Source organism: Lagopus muta, chromosome 6 (assembly GCF_023343835.1).
Source record: "Lagopus muta isolate bLagMut1 chromosome 6, bLagMut1 primary, whole genome shotgun sequence".
NCBI lineage: Eukaryota > Metazoa > Chordata > Aves > Galliformes > Phasianidae > Lagopus > Lagopus muta.
In genome coordinates, this window is record NC_064438.1 from 26,292,371 (window position 1) to 26,298,421 (window position 6,051).

The following is a 6,051-nucleotide window of genomic DNA, read 5'->3' on the forward strand; positions in this document are numbered from 1 at the left end:
TCTGAGGGTGATGTGGGGACCACTGAAGTAATTAACAGGGAAGCATTTTGTGCTTGGAGTGGGACTGCCTGAAGACAGAAGTTAATGCTAGCAGTGGAAACGTGTGACAGTTGTATTCATGAGCTACTGGGAGAGAGGCTTTGCTTGCGGAAGTATGGGAGCTCCTAACCAGAGTGAGTCTTTGCAAAATGTCTGCACTTGACAGCAGCCTTTTTGGGGCACTGCAGAAGCCCAAACTGTGTTTCATAATGCTATTACTGCGTTACGAGACAGGTCTGATTCTTCAGTGTAACTCCTGTGCGAGATGTGACTACTGGTTAGGTTTAGCAAGATGTAACTGGGGAATGAAATTCTAATGCTGGATGACAGGAGCAGGGATGGGAAGGGGTTGTTTTGCAGGAAATTTCCACAAGATCATTGTGTAAGATCTCACCAAAGATGAATTAATGAGTTACCATTAAATACCTATCAGGGAGGGTAGTAGTGTGTCATTTGGATCAAATGGAGTTCTTATGTCAGTAGTTAAAATGAATATGCTGTACTGGGAAGATAATGAATTCAACTGGTCTGGGATGTGGCACGATAAAAGTATGTTCTGAGTTACAGAATGATTACACAGTCTGATGTAAGTCTTTTGCCAGAAAAATGATATCAGATTGGTTATTGGTAGATCAAACATCATCTGCACCTCCTCTGATTAGAAAATGCTCTGAAGAAAGAAAAACAAACAAACAAAAAAACCATAAGAATCATGTGAATTAACTGACGTGCAAAACACTCTTGAAAGCACTCCCAAGTGAAAAACTAATGAAATACCACAAAACAGGACAGGATTTCCAGAGGGAGAAATGTCTGTGGTTGCTCTGATGGATTTGTTTCCATTATAGTTATCTACTCCAGTTCAGAGATTCACCTTCAAACAAGTAGTGTGTTTCCATCTCTTGGGAAGCAGATATGTAAGCTTCATACAGATGTTTTCAGTTAGAGTATCTACCCGAAGTCTTTGATCCAAACCTGGCTTACATACATACCAGGTGTACTTGAGACTTGCAGCAAGGGAAGAAGCTGGCCGAATAACAGAGCTGTGACATGTAGCTGCTGCTGGGGTCCTGCACAAGAAGAATTACCTTTGTCTTTCACCCTTTTATATTATTTTCTGTTGTATTTCATGCTTGTTCATCCTCCTGCCCAGTTCATTGCAGGTGAGGTAGCACTTGCTGAAGTTTGCCAATGTATCACGTACGCTCCCTGTTGTGTCACTTGGGAACTGGAGCTTTGGTTGTGTTCTGGTAAATGTGGTGATATCACTGGCTTTTGATGTCAGTAATAGTTTCTGTTGAAATGAATGCTCATGATATTAGGTCCACCTGGCATTTGCTCTGGCTGCCTGTCTACTGTGGCTGTGCTGAGATGTTCCCCTCACTGATCTGGGGAGTCTGGGCTTGAATGTTTGCAGGACTCCGGCTTCCCACCTGCTGATATAAACTTTTTCTCCTTTTCTCCTTTATACTCTTCCAGTATAACCATCCATAAGCAGATTTAAGTTCTACTGTCTTAGATTTTCCAGCATCTTGCTTTTGTATTTTGTTGTCAACTGATGTTTCAGTCGATACAGCGTCACATACTGTGGCTTTGTCCTTGCATTTAATTTATCACTGATGGCTGTAATAGAATTTGGCACTAACGGATATGCCTTTGCCAGTAATTTGAGAACACAGTGTGATTTGGACAAGCGATTGAGCCGTCTGTTTTTTTGTTCCCTATTGCTTTAGCTGAGCACTTTTTCTTGGTAAAGCAATGTCAACACGTATATTCTGTCAGCACAGCACATAGCAGCGTATGTCATAGAAGATTTTTGTTCGCAGTGCAGGCAGATCAACCGGCAATGCCAAAATAAATAGAACTTACTATGAGAGCTTTCAAAATCAGCAGTATGCTGTGATAATCGGAAACCTAATGTGGTATCAGAATGATAGAACTGCAGATAGAAAAAAAAGCTGTTTAAACAAAAGGCCAAGTGATCTTGATTACACTTTCATACTTCACCTATGATGGTTTCTCTGCTTTGTGCCGTGGCTTCTGGTTTTGAAACATGAAGCTAGTTGTAAAATGCTTTAAACTTTCTGCTCCACCATCTTTCAACCCCTAGCTGCTCTCCCCAGAATCCTCTGTCTTGCAAGTTCTTTTGGGTTGATGTTGACTGTTTGCATGCACACACTCTCTCTGAGCCGAATCAGTTACCAGCAGCTCAAGGTTTGGGGACACAACCTGATTTGTCTGCTACCATATCATAACTTTTCTGGAAGGAGCTGTAGAAGGACATCTAAACACTGCACACATTGTGGTGTAAATTCCCTTTTCTTTGCAAGAAATGCTTTGTTTTCTGGTGCTATTAGAATAAGTCATGATTGAGCTCAACATGTAAAAATGCCAGAGCAGAATTTTGATAAATGGCTTAGCTTAGTCTCTTAATTTTGGCTTTCTTCAGGATAGTAGAGGAGGGATGGCCATGAAGCCACGTATTTCAGTAAACTGGGGACAACAGGAAAACAATCCCTTACTGCTGCCCAGAAAACCTGAAAGTGAGTGAATGCCCTCCTTGCTTTAGGCACGAACTTAGAGTAATAGAAGTTTCTACCTGTTAGATCTAAGCTCACTGTATGTGACCTAGAGGGTTTTTAAAGGGTGGAGATGCATGATAATGGGAGCAATGCTATATGGTATAACAAGTCTGTGGTTTCCAAAACAATCATGGTGATGAGGGGCCAGCAATCTGCAAGTTTTTTTGTCATTTATTAAAGTACTTTACTGCAGTGGAACAGGAAGGCTGTTGTCCATGTCATACTTCTGCTCGTAATGCAAAAAGGTGGCCCAGTTCCTCTTCATCTCTCGCATTCTGGGAGTCCTCCACTAGCAGAAAAAAATGCTGTTCTTTCTCTGGAGGGAGGGAACAAGGAAAATCCTGCTGCTCTTTTACCAAGGAGAGACAAGGCAGCTGTGTCCCATCCTGTTTTAAACTGGAGAGGGAGTTCCCACCAGGAAGGAACTGTAGTAAAGGGCTGTACAAAAGTAAAAAAAAGTTAGCTCAGCTGTGAAAAGGGTCAATAACACCCTGTACTTTGGCTTGAGGGAGGTGACAAGTGCAGCATGACCTTGATTTTTCTAGGCCTTGCATTTTCTGTAGGAGCCTGCTGAGCCTCACTGTGCGTGGTGCTGAGCCCTTGAACTGCATAAATGATCCGGTGTTTGGCTGAATGCAGGTAACTAGGATGTATGAAGCAACAGTAGCTAGTTCAGGACATGAACATTCTTTAATAGCTGTTCTTGCTAAGTTTTCTAGAGGAAGAGTTTTTCTTCTAAGATGTAGCATATTTGCACTGAGAGCTGCTGGTGACTGTGGGCTCTAGTGGGAGAAGCACAAAGATGCTCAGAGTTCAGGGATGTCAGTACAGTTCTTTGTCAGCCCTGAAGGTTTTTCCTATTACTTGTCAGTCAAGTGTGGTCTATGAGGAGAGATGAGAAGAGCCTGGTTGTCTGCTCTGAGCTCTTTTTGTTACAGTGAGCAAAAAGGACCAAACAAATTGTGCTGGATGGATGAGACACACCACAGCTTAGCTTGGAGTGCAAGGCTGGCCTCTCTAAAGCTTTCTACTAGATGTGGTGCTTGCAAAGAACCTGAGGCAAAGAAATAGGATATTTTGATACTGAAACTGGAGACAGGGTGGCACAGGTTAATTTTTGTTAAGGTACCTTAGGGGCCTAGCTACTCCTGCATGATAAATAAACGGTTGATTTTACTGTATCAACCAGTGCCTGCATGCTGCTTGCGGTTTGTTACTGAAGCCAAATTAGCTCTCTTTTTACTCTGCTTCCCCTCTCATCTCATGCTGTTCTTGCAGGCTTCATTAGAAGCACTGGCTGCAAAAGCACTAGTTGAGTTTGTTTTTTTTTTTTTTAAAAAAAAAAAGGGTTTGCAGGGACAAGTTCACATTTGGTTCCTGGAAACAACAGAAAGCAAATGAGTATCTTTTTGTTTTGCTGGCTTTGGCTAAAAAGGAGCAAAGAAAACAAACTCTTTAGTTATATAACTCTGACACAGTTCTTAGCTTGTGTTTCCCACAGCAACTGGACATGATTATTGCAGGGTCTTGTTCTTGCAGAGCAGACCCTACTGGTGTTAAGAACACTGAAGAGTTTAAATGCTTAAATTTAGACATTCTGGAATTAGTTCTGAAGGGAGTTCATGATCATTGTGGTTTGCCACTTGCAAGTGTTTGAACCCCATACATTTGCTAGCAAGAATATCAATATAGAGCATGTTCCTGCTCAACCCTGAGTTGACTGTCAGATGCAAACATCTGGAGTTTGCAGTGGGACAAGATTAGTTACAGTTTTGTTTTCTTCTTTCAAAAGGTGCTTAGTTGCAGCATATGTTATTAACAGAGCCAATGCAAATACTTTTGAAACTTGTGCTACATGTAGTGACTGCTGTGCATGCAACAGAAAATGTCCCAAGATAACAAGATAAGCTGCAGAATATGCTCTCAAACTGAAAAGAAAGGCAAGCCAGGAATTGGTGACCATGGTAGCCAAACTGGTCCCTTATCCAAAATAGAACAACTGAGAAAAGCCTGCAAGTCGGTGTGAGGTTGGACTCATCATCTGATGAGAGCAGGAGACCCTTAGCTTTGTAAATGTGTTCTGTAGAAAGAAGTGGCAGCATAGTGTGCTGCAAGCAGTATCTGCTCCACTTTGTGAGGAAAGAATGAAATATTCTGCTGAGAAATGCTAAAGCCAGGTGTATCAGGGGAGCTGTCAAGAGAAGGGAAGCTGGCTGTTAATGGTATACAAGGAAAATTTAGAGGATTTTGAACATATACTCAGGGAAAAAACTGTGTTGAGCATTTGCTGGAATTTATCTTGCATCTTAAGTACCCTAGCAATACATATTTCTTGTAGAATATATTCATGCTGCTCCCATGAGGCCAGTTTTCCTGCTACAACGTTTTGTCTTCTGTATTGACTAATGGGTAAGAAAGTATAAAGGGAAGGAGATAACCGCAGAAAAATTAAGTGTATTGAGCAACAGGAGCTCAATACAGAGCTGAGACAGTTTCCCAGAATAGTGTATTGCTTAGGCCTGAAGGTCGTGTGAAGATGGGAGAATTGAATGTGGAGCCCTGCAGAACCCGTTGTGGCGCCTCTATGTAATTCCCTTATCCAAGTCCACTTGAAAGGGGAAATGTGCTGAAAATCAGTGAGCAAACAAAAAAACCTAAAAACTTCAGTCTAGGCTCAAGTTTGCATAGCACTTGTGAAGGGAATCTTCTGTTGGACTCACACTGCAGAGCTACTTGAACTCAGTTCCTTTGTGGAGAAAGCCAAGCCACAGTTGCTCATTAAGTGTGCTCATTGAACTCAGGCCACTAGCAGGGCTGCATAAGGAGGGCTAGGCTGCAATGCTACAACTATACTGCATGCTTAGAAGGCTCATGCCACAAGCCAGTGCCTCATTCCTGACAACTGAGAGTAGTTGTGCTCACACTGCAGCTTACACAGGCAGCCACTGGGGAAAAATCTCTTTTTGTGACTGAACAGTTTGCTCAACTGCAAGTATTCCTTCTCCTCAGTTAGAGCTTAAGAGCTTTCCCTGTATATGCACCAACGTGAGGGGGGACTGGAAATGATGGCCCATCACAATGAAGGTGGTAGGGTGCAGTTCCTTCTTAGATTCCTCTGGCTAAAAGCTTTAGGTGAAGAATATGCTGCTGAGAAACACAATATCATTACACCATGCTTAGGATGGTGGTAAAGATTTTCCTCGAGTGCAGGAATAGGACTGCTTAGCCTGCTGTGGCAGAACAGTAACTCTTGAGGGTAATGACAGTTATCACTATCCCTAACCTCTGCATGTGCATAGGGTGCAGGTCCTCCCTTTCTTGCTTCTCTTTGAAACAGTTGCTGCTACTTGATGCTTTCCTGGTCTCCTTCTAGGATGCAGCTGACCCTGCGCTTGCAAGGATTTGAGAGCACTAGAGAAAGCCAACAAGA